The sequence below is a fragment of the Mustela erminea genome, chromosome 1, assembly GCF_009829155.1.
Source record: "Mustela erminea isolate mMusErm1 chromosome 1, mMusErm1.Pri, whole genome shotgun sequence".
Taxonomy (NCBI): domain Eukaryota; kingdom Metazoa; phylum Chordata; class Mammalia; order Carnivora; family Mustelidae; genus Mustela; species Mustela erminea.
In genome coordinates this window covers 192258785-192272082 of record NC_045614.1, presented here as the reverse complement: position 1 = coordinate 192272082, position 13298 = coordinate 192258785, and the positions used below count along the sequence as shown (strand labels likewise).

The window sequence follows — 13298 nt, the reverse complement described above, 5'->3', positions numbered from 1 at the left end:
AAAAATAGAAGCATGCTTGGTTATTGTGGGATTATTATAGTCTAAGTCAATGATTACTTTTTGAATTAGGTAAAATGGTTACCTCTTATAAGGCAAATAGTATATTAGCATTTCTGAGAAGCGATAAAATGGTCTGATTAAATTAACACTAGTAAGTGGACAGCACAACAGAAAGAGATGGGTGAGTGGCTAATTCTATGTGGATTAACACTCCTGTTATCTAGTTGAGCTAGAACCTAAATGAATTTGTCATATCTTAAGCTCTTGGACTTTGTGCCTGCTTACGCCTGGGCAGAGAAGCGCTCCAAATAAACTGGGAAAGGACACAGTGATTAATTATTGTGCTCATCATTAGTTGTGAAGAGTTCACTTTCAATTAGCTAGCTGAAAACTCCTGTTAGAAGAAAGCAGATAGGATATCCTGAACTTCATGGTGTTTTAATGGACCCTGATGTTTCTAAAGGAGAATGGCAACTTTGAATCAAATTTGTTCCTTATCTAAGGTGTCATATGGTTGGCTCAGTGATAATACAAATTCCTTTTTCTTTACTCTTCTGATTATATTCAGAAAACCTAGTAATTAAGTTATTTAAGCATTCTACTTCTTTCTTATTTTAATTCTGTTTATTCTTGTAGTTTAAGCAAGAAAATCTTTAAAACATTTACTTAATAAAAATTAGTTACTCATAATTATTTGGTTGCTCGTCATTCGTCACATACTCACATACTGTTTTTTTCCCCCTAAATCAAGATTTTAAATCAGCCAGACTTTTATTTGTTCAATGCTGAGTTCTTTCATTCAAGTATAATTATGTGTTAATGACTGATAGTCTGAAATCTATTTTTATATTTGATGAGCTAAGTTGCTACTGCACCCCAATTCCCAACTTTTAATTTCACTAAAATGAAAATTATAATCATGCATATTCTTGTGACCCGCAAGATACAATTAGTTTGTTGTTGTTCTTTGTCAACACCTTTGTTGTTCCAAGTACCGACCACCACTTTGCCAGCTGGATAAATAAATCATACATAGCCAGCTGAGAAATTTACTTAGCCAATAAAGCTAAAATGAAAAATGGTCAGATTTAGATCTTTCTCCCAGATAGAAAAGACAGATTATTTAGAATGTACAATGAATAGTTTGGAAAGCATATACAAATGAGCTGTTTCTGATAATCATTTATGTATATTTAAATTTTTTTCAAGATTTGAAAGGGAATATGTTAAGTATATGTTTTCCAAATTGTGTTTTGTATATGTGCTGCCGAAGCGAGCACTCCAAATTGTGTTTTGAATGAGACTCCATGGTCAAATAAATTTGGGAGAAGTTGTCATTATATAAAATATCTTTTCAGTAGGCATTCCATGAGCCAGCCTTTGACTTCTCAGTTTCCAAAAGGAGGGCCTTATTTAGACTAGTATTTGATAGAAAAGCATTTGAAGACTCTGAATTAATATATTCCATGAGGTTTTACTATGGTTTGTCTGTCATACAGCTACACTCCAAGAACGGGTATGGTCACTTTTTTTTTTTTTTTTTTTTTTTTTTTTTAATGGAAGAGAGAGAAGGGAGAGGGAGAGAGAGAGAATCTCAAGCAGACCCCACACCGAGCTCGGGAGCTTTATACGGGGCTCAGTCTCACGACCCTGAGATCATGACCTGAGCCGAGATCATGACCTGAGCCAAAATCAAGAGTTGGATGCTTAACCTGCTGAGCCACCCAGGCGCCCCAGTACATCATGTTTTTTAAGTAGAGTAATGTCCTGAATGAGAGGCCAAGGAGGGTGATTAGGAAAAAAGGAGAAGAATTGGATTAAATGAATATTGCAAACCATATAAAGCATGAAGTGTTTCTAAAGCTTCTCAGGGCCTGAAGCGAGATCTCCTTTGCTCCCTTGTGAGCTCCTTCTTTTGAACAAAAAAAGTAATCATCCCACATAACTAATAAAATAAAATCACCTTTTTCTTTGGTTTTTAGAACTACATATTCTTTCTGTGCTCTGTTTATTTCAGAGTGCAGCATTTGTTAGCTGATTTTGGCAAATACTGATAATATTAAAAACAGTGACTGTCTCAGGTAGAATTAGATAATTGGCCATAAATCAATTTACCTTAAGTACTTGAATATACTCATTTTCTCACTAAGTGGAGTTTTTATTACTATATCTCATGAGTTCTCACTGGGAAGAGTTCTTTAATGTATGTTTTTTTTTTCCTAGTTTGATTACATTGGTGATAGCTATTTCAATGCACATAACTATTTCAAAACAGTTTTAAGTGCTAGAACTTTTCGATCAGTTATAGAAGTATCTGTATGAAAAGACAATGGCCATTACTCAGTTGGTTCTAACAGAATAGGTCACCAGTAAAGTGACCTATTTTAGTAGGTGGTAAAGTGAGTCTAATCATCTCCATGAAATGCTTTCCCCAAACTTTATAAAACATTTCTTAAAGTCATGTTTTTAATTTAAGAAATAATACTTTGAGAGGCACCTGGGTGGCTCAGTCAATTAAGCATCTGGCTCTTGATCTTAGCTCAGGTCTTGATCTCAGGGTCATGAGTTCAAGCCCCACCTCCACACCCAGCATGGAGCCTACTTGAGAAAACAAAAAACAGGGGCGCCTGGATGGCTCAATGGGTTGAAGCCTCTGCCTTCTGCTAGCTTGGGTCGTGATCCCAGGATCTTGGGATGGAGCCCCACATTGGGCTCTCTGCTCAGCAGGGAGCCTGCTTCCTCCTCTCTCTCTGCCTACTTGTGATCTCTTCTGTCACATAAATAATAAAACCTTTAAAAAAAAAAAAGAAAGAAAGAAAGAAGGAAATAACACTTTGAAAAAGTGTTTATGCAAGGTAATCAGTGAAGACTGTGGTACTGGTGAAACCAAGATCAATCCAGAATCTAGGTGAGTTATTTTAGTTGGAATTAATTCCCATAAACTAAGTTGTCTTTCTCAGCTGATGTTTCCCTGGCTTTGTGGACAACCTGGGCAAGAAAATTTGGGTGATGGGCTCAAATGAAGTATTGATTTCCAGCATTGCTTCTACCTACTCTTTAATTTCCTTTCCCAGCATCTTGTCTCCGAGTGCATACCTCATCTGGAATGCTTGTGCTGGAAGCCTGCTTACTTATGCCTTGTCTCCACAACTACCACATTTTCCTAAAACTTCCAATTTGCTTCTGTTACTTCTCTGATAAAATAACTCAGTGATCCCAGTAATACAATGACCATAGGAAAGTGACAGGCCTTCCTTAATCCTAATTCACTGTTACAGTGGGAACTGTTAATATAATTAATATTTTGCTGAAATTGATGTCATTAAAGAATTGGCTTTTTTAAAGTCTTTTACTTAGTATCTTAGTTGATACAACCAACATCATTTTGAGAGGGAAATTCCCCACTACACCAAGCCTCCATGTCAACTCAGGTTTTTTTCTCTCCCATGAAAATTTTCAAATGAAATAATTAAAATAATTTTAAAATGTCTTGGTAAGAGTGTCCATTCACTTTCTCTTCTTATTCACACTCTGGTTTTTCTCACTTAAAATAATTGTAGTGAACCTGATACTCTCCTTGATTCTCTGCGATGTTTGCCCTCCAACCACACAGCCTGAGGTTTGCACATTGAAGTTAGTGTGATGCTAACAGTACAGCTTATGCATGTTATTTAGATAACCAGAATTTCCTCATTCTAGATCAGAGATATACTACATATACTAGAGTAATTTTCAAACCCTATTTATTTATTTAGTTAGTTAGTTATTTGCAGTACTTATAGAAAGATTATTAATAGGGCACCTGTGTGGTTCAGCTGATTGAGTGTCTGACTCTTCTTGATTTCAGCTCAGGTCATGATCTCAGGGTTGTGAGATCGAGCCCCAGGATAGGCTCCCGCACTGGGCATGGAGCTTTGACCAACGTTCTCTCCCACCTTCTCCCTCTCCCCGCCCTCTTCCTGCCCTGCCCTATATGAGCATGTCCTCTCTTTTTCTAAGCAAAATAGATGATGAAATTTTTATCTCCAGTTGTCCTGCCTCCATCCCACCATCCTGCAGCTTGTTCTCTAAGGTTCTCAAAATACCTATGGCAAAGGACCAGTGTTTGTTTACACTCCATTTTTTTTTTTAACAAATTACTGTTATTGTATTTTTTTAAAAAGCCACTATCTAGGACAGATTGGAAATGAAGAAAAAGGCCTACAAATTTACAAGTCCAAATTTTTCATCATTGACTTCAACTCATATATCATATTACTTTATCGAATTCTAGAAAGTGTCTTCATTACTCACAATTTCTGTGCCTTGAACAGAGGTCCGTTATCTGTAACTAGAAACTTAAAGTCTCTAAAACATCTCCGTGCTGTTCCTCTTCCCGCTGGGACCGACGCACCTCCCCCTGCTTGAAGAGTGCTCCTTAACTTCTGTTCCATTTGGCAAAGCCTGATTTTTGCTAGTCAGTTCATGCCACCTCCGTGGCAGAGTGCCTTCACTAACAAACGTGTTCCCTGCCTGTCTTCCTCCCAAGAATTTGCCCTTCCGTGCTCTTTTGGCTTTGCGCAGGCCTTTTCTTATACTAGCATCTCACTGGGTCGTGGATTACGTTTTTCCGGACAGGGTGAGCCTACCAAGGGCTCGTTTGTTACTTAGTGATCCTCCCGTCTTCAGCTCTCGGCACACACCAGCTTATTTATAAATGTTTGTGGATTTGTTACTTCTGGCATGGTGAATTCAGAAGAGTAGTAACTGTGCGTCTCTAGCTTACTAATTTTCTTTTTTAAAGGTCATTTTTTTCTTCCCCCTACTCAGCTCTCCGAGACGTTTCTGCATAGAGAACAGTACTATCTGGCATAGTTATAGCATAAATTCTTGAAAATTAGAAAGTAGAGATTTTGTTTGAACATTAAAACCAAGATGGAAGTTATTAACTTTATTAGAGTAGACTAGCAGCAGCTCTCAAACTTTTCCCTCTCAGCACGCCTTCAATCTCTTAAATTATTGAGGACCCAAGAGAGCTTTTCTTTATGGGGGTCATATCAACCAATATTTTACCATACTAGAAATTAAAACTGAGAAAATTTGTAAAGCACAAGAATATACAAGGCTACACTCCATGAGCCATTAACACATTAGCCATGACACATCTCATGGCCCCTGGACAACACTGTTGCACACTCATGAGAGAGACAAAATGGGTATCAGATTAGGTTTTGACCTCATGCACCTCCTAAATGGATCATGGAGACTCTGGGGCTCCCTGGACCATGGTTTAAGAACTGCTTTATAGGAATTTACTGTCTAATTGCCTACAGAATATTCTGTATTTTTACTTCAATAATGTATCATAGCTTTTGCATTTGTAGGTTAATAAGTTGTGTGGGTTTTTTTTGTTGTTGTTGTTTTTTGGTTTGTTTTTTGTTTAGTATCTACAAGTCTTAACATAGTACCCACCCCCATATTAATAACTAGACATCCAGTGTGCTGGAAACTTATTACTGGTAGGGTGGAGATGCTCAGTCAAGAAGTCATTTTGTTTGTAGATACTTGGGAAGGTCATTTCTAGTTGTGCCCTCTCACTATACTGGCTTTCAATTGCTAGACCTTTTTATGACTTGTGAATCTCCAAATATATCTCCTGTGATGATGATTCTTCCTCCGGAGGGTTTGGAGACTTCATCATTTCTTAAGGAGTTCACAGAGTAAAGTTTGCTTCTTCTTCAGGGAAGTGAGAAGTACTCCCTTCAGAATCTTTCTTCTCTCCTTTGTTTGACCTTCCCCTCCACTTGCCTCAACCTGATCCCTGATGCTGCCTTTCCTTTTCTGAGAGTACAGTCTGCTCTCTGGCAGATAGTTTCTTGGCCCTGGTGACTCCTGTTCTTTTTTACTCCCTACCCTCTTACTTTGGCTGATCCTCTGTTAAATTCTTTCTGAGGTCTTAGCAGGACAGTCAGTCTCCAGAGAATTTGACGACTCTCTTCAAATTGCATGGGTACTGGGTCTTCCCAGAGAGTTCTGGGTTTTCTCTGTATACCTTGTCAGCTGCCTGGGAATACCAAGATGGCTGCTAGTTGAGAACTGATTCCCTGAAAACTCAATATTCTTTTTACTAATAGGCTTTTTATTGTGTAATGGTGTGATGGTATGAACTATAATTTAGGGACTTATCATTGTAAGTGACACACTAGAAGCACAAAGCTGATAGAATGTTGGGGACTTTTTATTTTTTAATTCTGAGTTCTAAACATAGTACATACTCAATAAATGTTTGCAGAGTTAATTTTGTGCTCATTAGTGTTGATGAAATGCTTCATAATATGGTAGCCTCATCAACCACGTTATGATTTAAGCCAGACATCTCTGTCTTATACCCAAGGGAGATATGCCTTCACTCTATTCTGAAAAGGTACATATTGCTGCCTTCATAAACAACAATCCCTACCTGATACTTAATGAAGATTATGGTTTGAAATGTACAAAATTCAAATCTCAATGAATTCTGATTCTGACTGTTCCCTAAATTCCTCTATAGGAGTTCTTAGTTATCATGAAACTTTGTACAAATCATGTCAACAAGATGATTTACAAATATGGGCTTCAGATATAATAATTATTTTCATTATTTTTTGACTTAATGAATTTGCTATTAAAAATACCCTTTTTTGGGGCGCCTGGGTGGCTCAGTGGGTTAAACCTCTGCCTTCAGCTCAGGTCATGATCTCAGGGTTCTGGGATCAAGCCCCTCATCAGGCTCTCTGCTCAGCAGGGAGCCTGCTTCCCTCTCTTTCTCTGCCTGCCTCTCCATCTACTTGTGATTTCTCTCTGTCAAATAAATACATAAAAAATCTTTAAAAAACAAAAAAAAAAACAAAAAAAAACCTTTTTTACAGCACTATTTATGTTCTATAAATTGCTTTCTAAATATTCAGACCAGCCTTTATTTATTTTTCAGTTAATTTTTTTCTTCAACATTCCTGCCCCTGTCATATTTTGACCATATTTTCTTCTCTGCACGAATTCATCCCAATATTTTCCCCTCCAAGCCATCAATGACTCTACAACTTCTGTTTTTGTTTTTGGCATGCATTTAATCATACCATTGCCTGTAAACCTTCCACTGCCCACCAGATAAAGGCTAGCTCCTTGGCATGGCCTTGATTCAAAGTCCTTGGTCCCAATTGCATTTTCAGCCTAATCTCTAGTCACACTGGACCACCCCCTTCCTGTATCACACTCAGCTCTTCCCTGCCTATTTATGTAACCCAGAGTGGCGCCTTTCTCTTCTCCCTGGCCAGACCTTCCTTGTTTTTTAATGATCATGGACCATCACCTAGGGCACACGTATCTGTGAACGGAAAACCTAGTTACTGCTCACTCTGCATCCTTAGAGTTCTTTTTTTTTTTTTTTTTAACACCAGTTTTCTAGCTGAAGCATTTAGCACAGTATATATACTCTTTTCTCCTTTTGCACAGGTACTAAAGAAATTCACATGTATGGTTCACTTTCATGCGTTATCTACTTACCTAGGTACTGCTTTACCCTTTTCCTGTCCCATTCAGGAAAGCCTATCAGAATTCAAGTTAGTGGGAGTGCCTGGGTGGCTCAGTGGGTTAAAGCCTCTGCCTTCAGCTCAGGTCCCGATCCTAGGGTCCTGGGATAGAGCCCTGCATCGGGCTCTCTGCTCGGCAGGGAGCCTGCTTCCTCCTCTCTCTCTCTCTGCCTGTCTCTTTGCCTACTTGTGATCTCTCTCTCTGTCAAATAAATAAATAAAATCTTAAAAAAAAAAAAAAAAGAATTCAAGTTAGTGAAAGTGTCCTTGTTACTCAGCATAATCTTCAGTTTACTTAGTCTTTTTTTTTTTTGAAGGGCATGATTTGAAACCTAATGAACCTTAACAAATTCTGTACCTTTTACTAAATGCTCTTTACAATGAATTATGATATACCTTATATCTGATGATGACAAACAGGCATGTTACAGGTGCAGAGATACTTAAAATGCAGTATCTTAAAATCAGTGTTACAGTGTTTGTTCCCTTAGACTATTGGGAGCATAGCTACTAAATTAAACTTTGAGAGCATTGCCAGGGAAGACTCACACCCTGTGCTGGCATTGATACTGATTTTTTGTAACAAGCCTGACATTGCTTTGTTTAAAGTATGTTCATTTTCACTATTCTGATTTCTTCCTTTTTCCAGTGTATCCATCATGTTAGATATAAGAAATTTTTAAATGTATGATGTAATTTTCTTTACCTGTTGTAATTGTGGTGAGCTATATGTAATACGTATGAAGCTTGCAACTTAACCAGCTAGAAGCTTATTCTTAAAAAAAAAAAAAAAAAGAAAGAAAGAAAATTCTAGAGATTAATGTTGATGGAAATACTTCCTTACTCTTAACCTATGACTGTTCTGCAGATCTAAGAGCAAACAAACAGAGCTTTAAGTTTTACATTCACTACACTAAAATGCAGGCAAGAAGAAAATTGACCCAAATTCTTAAATAAGTGCAGTGGGGAGGTTTAGTTTTGAGGGCTAATAGCTGCCCCATCCTTTGTGATTGCTTGCTTACATAATTTGTTATGAAAGAATGCTTCTAGGTAAACCATATCTCCAGAAAGCTTGTGATTTGTTCTGTTCTGCTCGGGAAGGGTTAAGAGGAGACAACATCCTGTCAAAGACCTTGTTTTTAATTTTGCCTCTCACACTGGCACAGATCCTGCTAAGAGCAGCCCAGATTAGTTCGGAAAACCTTTGAAGAGATTTAAGATGTCCTTCAGCCAGTTTGAAGGTTTTTGTCTTGCAAATCCAGTACAAGGGCGCCTGCAGGCATCTCGACCCTTGCTGTGCCGCTGATGCAGCTCAAGGTCACACTAACCCGCCCTGTGACATTCAACAACAAAAAAAAATTATGCGGTGAAACTGCTTCAGCGTTTAGCCAACCAACAACTTCCTTTAGTGAGGAACTGAGGAAGAAGTCTTTTTTTTTTTCCCCCCTCTTTTTCTTTTTTTGGGGACTCTGTGAATTTTTTGCTGTAGGAAATAATCCCGGATTTATGGTGTGTGTGATGACAAGGTCATTTCTTAATTAGAACACATGTAAAGAACAAAGCTAAATGGCTTCAAAACAGCTTTGTAGTTGATGGAGAGGATTTAAATTATTTAAAGAGATAGTCACCCATGTATGATGGAAGCTGAATTCTAAAGGCATTAACTCCTTCATTCCAGTCTACTTGCCATTTCTTTCTTTGAATTCTTACGTTTGACTTGAGAAGGTTGCCTTCTGCACTAAAGCAAATGTGTAAATGCCCACTTTTTAACAAGGTGAAATGTAATTTACGAATCAAATTCTTAGGTAAACTTTTAATGGAGAAGTTTTCTTCCCATGACAATTCCCTCCTGGAAATTTTATCCAATGGCTTGATTTAGGAGCTAGGAATTATGAACTTTTCCCTCTGGCAACCGTGATTTATTTATAATGTGTTGGAGGGGATGAGCGAAGGGCTTTTTATTGCCTCACCTTGTCTCCCTCACTTTTGCCCATTTGTGATTTAGAATTCTAGTTGAGCAGTTGGTCCCTGCTTCTTTAGAAATCGTAGCACAGATTCATTCAGGTTTCTCAACTCTCAAAGAATCAGTATGGGAAGTTACATGCTTTTTCCTAAGGGAAAGAAAAAAAAAATAGTGTCAGTTTAAAGTGGACTTTCAGAAAGTTGTTTCTAACCATACAGAACTTTTTTGAGGCACAACGAAACCATGTCCATGAACACTGAGCCATACTGGATTCCCTCTCCTTTGTGGGGCTTGTTTGCCCATGTTGTTCCTCCTTTGTTGCCTTGCAGTGTGAAGTAGCAAAGACATTCCTTGGAGAGATCCAAGTGAATTAGCTTCCTATGCTTGGGACTTAATGCATATCACACCTAATGCAGAATAAGCCGAGTAATTTATAGTTGGTTTTTTAGATACATATCCTACACAGAAGCACACACTGCAGTTACTTCTCTGTACACAGAATCACACCCTGTACAGAAATTTAACATCGGCGTAATGATAGCCACATCACAGTTTTCTCAGAATTCATACCCGGTTACTCTGTTGGAGACATTTCCCTGTGAGTGTGATTAAAGTAGAATCAGGGCAAGTACTAGGTGAAGAGGGATGAGGTTTTGAGGGTGATTATTTGAACTGATATTTTAGATTTTGTGGGCCACACTTAAATTGAAGTTTGAGGCAATAGCGTGACAGATTGTTTAAGAACAACTTAGAGTTAACTAGACTTACTGTTCTGAAGGATTTTCTTCTAGTCAAGAAACAGTTTCTTTGGGTCTTCCCTGAAAAGTAAGAAGGTATGTGTTCTTTGAGGTTCTGGGTATTTTAAAGGATTTTAGGTTTACAGAAAGAAAAAGCCAGAGGGAAAATCTATATGCAAGAAGATGGTCCGTGTGATTCTTCACTTGCCCTTGCCCGGAGTCTGCTGTGCCCTTATGTCATGTATGACCCAGGCTCACCTGCTAGTAATTTCTAATTCACTGTCCTAATTCATCGATTTGTTATCACTAATTGTTCTTCATTTACTTCTGTGTAGTTTCCAGTACCTAAAGGGTTGAAAGGTTGCTGTAATTGGCACCCGCAGCTGCTCTTTCTTTTGACAGGGGATAATTTTGCAGCCTATGCTTTGTGTGACAGCTGCCTAATTGGGCATTCTCCCCTTGTAGCAAGCCTGCCTCCTCCAGCCTCCCTGCTGACAAATGGTGGTGGATTATAGATGAGGACACGCTGACCCATTCGACCTTGCTGAGACAGCGGGGAGGGGCCTCCTGCTACTTGAGGGAAGCTTTAGGTCATTTAGAGGACAAGGTCATGAGCCAGGTGGGGAAATGACATGATATCACATGACAGTAGCCTGATGACATGGTCAGTGTGTCAAGGACAAATGCATCAGTATTGATTAAACATTATTGCAAACATTATTGCAATATTTCATTGAAGGCCCTAGTATTTCTTAATTGTTCCTGCTGCCTTTTTTTTTTTTTTTTAAGAAAAGTGTGCAGAATAGGACCTGTTTTCTAGCAGTGTTAAAGCATTTGTGTACATGAAAATAGATCTGGTTTAGGAAACCTCCTGTTAAGTTTCTTTGATTATCTAGAGTGTTTTGTCCCTAATTATTGCTTCGTTTGCCGCCCCTCGACTGTCAGTACTTTTGAGGAGTTTTTTGAAAATTAAGGCAGGCAAATTAAAACGGTAATATGTGTTGTTAAAAAAATATTTATCAACTACTGTCATCACCCTACTCAGTGATTGGCTTACCTTTTCACATTTTGGATAAAAGAAGAATAAGCCAAGTAAAAATGCCCCATAGAAAGGAACCTCAGTGTTTTGAATTTAGGAGCTCAAAATTACCACTATGCTACTACCATAATTATAAAGTTTTGTTAAAAATGTTTTCTAAATAATTTTGAGACCTGAAAAAAAATTTTTTAAATAGCTTGTGTTTATACTTCGTATGAAAACTTTAAGATAAATGAAAATCTTTTGAACATCTCTTCACTGTTGGTAATGCACATACTTTTCTTGAAGGAGTAGACGTGAGCTATTACTTTTTAGTGCAAAATTCTAAGAATCTTTGCTGAGTCCGTTAACCCTGTGTTAATACTTGAAAGTATAAGTCCATGTAAACTGTACTGAATAGTCCAATTTAGAAAAATGCCATGTTTAAAAAAACTGAACAGTATAATGCAGAGAATATTGATCATGATTCTCGTTTCTGGAAAAACGTAATTATTGTTGGGTACTGTTGGATCTAAGCCCCCAGTCCAACAGGAGGTAATTTTATGCTCCTGAAATTAAAAAAAAAAAAAGAAAAGAAAAGAAACTATCAGTGGTAAAGTGTGATGAATTACTTCACTGAAGTAGACACATCTGTATTTTCATGGCATGTGCATGGGTGGGTGTGTGTGGGTGGGTGTGCGTGTGTGTGTGTGTGTGTGTGTGTGTGTGTGTGTTTCATTTTGACTGTGCTGTGCATGTGTTAGCTGCTCTCAAACCCTGACTCAAGCTTGGTGGAGGTTTAATCCTGTGCCCTTGTACACGTAGACTTGATTAGTAGTTGTGGTTATCTCAGCAGAAGACATACCGCCCTCCTCCTAGTATTGGTCGGGACCCGGGCATTGGGGAGTCAAGGCAAAGGAGAAAGAAAAGAGATTTTACATTAGTATTCTATGAAAGCCTTACTGTCTGCAGAACAAATTGATTGCTCCGGTGTACCTGTGCTTGGCACCACTGCTGTGAAGGAAAGGTAGGGTTGTAATCTGTTTTATTGTATTACATATTGTGACACTCCAGGAATATTTAACATGCGCTCTTTCTGTGGCACGTGCTTTAAGTGTAAGTAAAGAAAAAGGAAATAAATGAATGGAAAGTATGCAAGAACAGTGGGCTACAGCTTTGTTTACTTCCATCCATGAGAGTTCATTCGAGTAAGATAATTTTGCTGAAAGCGTCACGAGGAACAAACCCTGATTGATAACGAAACCCTGTAAAGTGTTCTGAGGCACTAATCTGCTTCACTGCTTGAAACGTGTCAGGCAGAGATGAAATTCAAGCTAATATTGTAAGATTTTAACCACAAAATGAATGGGAGAAGTCATGGAGAACCTAGTTGGTTTAGGAAATGATTTTTAATTATTTTCAGTATATTACCTTGTTAAAGGTCCTACATAACGTGGTGCAGAGAATAAGAAAAGAGATTTTCATTTTAAAAAAAAGAGGTAATCACGGTACAGCCTTAACTATATTAAGTAAATTAAAAAATGTTTTATTTACTTTATTCTTTTACTGATTTCATTCATTTATATGAACATTGGACTGTTTGATTCTGTTGTAGGAAATTGAAATATTTTTTCAGGGTTTTTTTTTTTAATTATGTGACTGTCAGATAATTATAGTGTAAAATTTAGGGTTGTTTGGTATGAATTCAATCAATGTTTTAATATTTCACAAAATGGTTGAAATATCTGTGATTGGAATTTGACCCCTTGGCCATTTTCAGGCATTCTTGAAATGTTGTGGCTGCACTTTTGAGGTTACGTATAAATCTGTACTGTGAAGGGGAGAGGAGAAATTCCTCTTGTCTGAGCCTCTTGCCACATGTGAACTGCAAGTGCCCTTTGCCGCCTCTGTCCCCATCCTGATCCTTCCATTAGAGTCAGAACCTTGATTTCGGTCAGAGAGGAAGCAGAATAGCTCAGAGATGAAAGGAAAGTTGTTTTCCATTGTTTACTGCAACATTCCTGAAATTAGTA

The 13298-nt window shown here is 37.9% G+C and overlaps 1 protein-coding gene across 3 annotated transcripts in view; it reads left to right on the top strand.

Moving 5' to 3' along the window:
* The window catches only part of NRIP1 (nuclear receptor interacting protein 1), a 100642-nt gene that overhangs the window by 50125 nt on the left and 37219 nt on the right, over positions 1-13298 (top strand). The window contains exon 1 of one of the 3 annotated variants that reach the window (XM_032352675.1): positions 7861-12292. The exons of the other annotated variants lie outside the window; for them this stretch is intronic. The gene's annotated coding sequence lies outside the window, so the exon portion shown is untranslated. Of the gene's footprint in view, positions 1-7860; positions 12293-13298 lie in introns of those variants that run through there. 3 annotated transcript variants of the gene reach the window in all.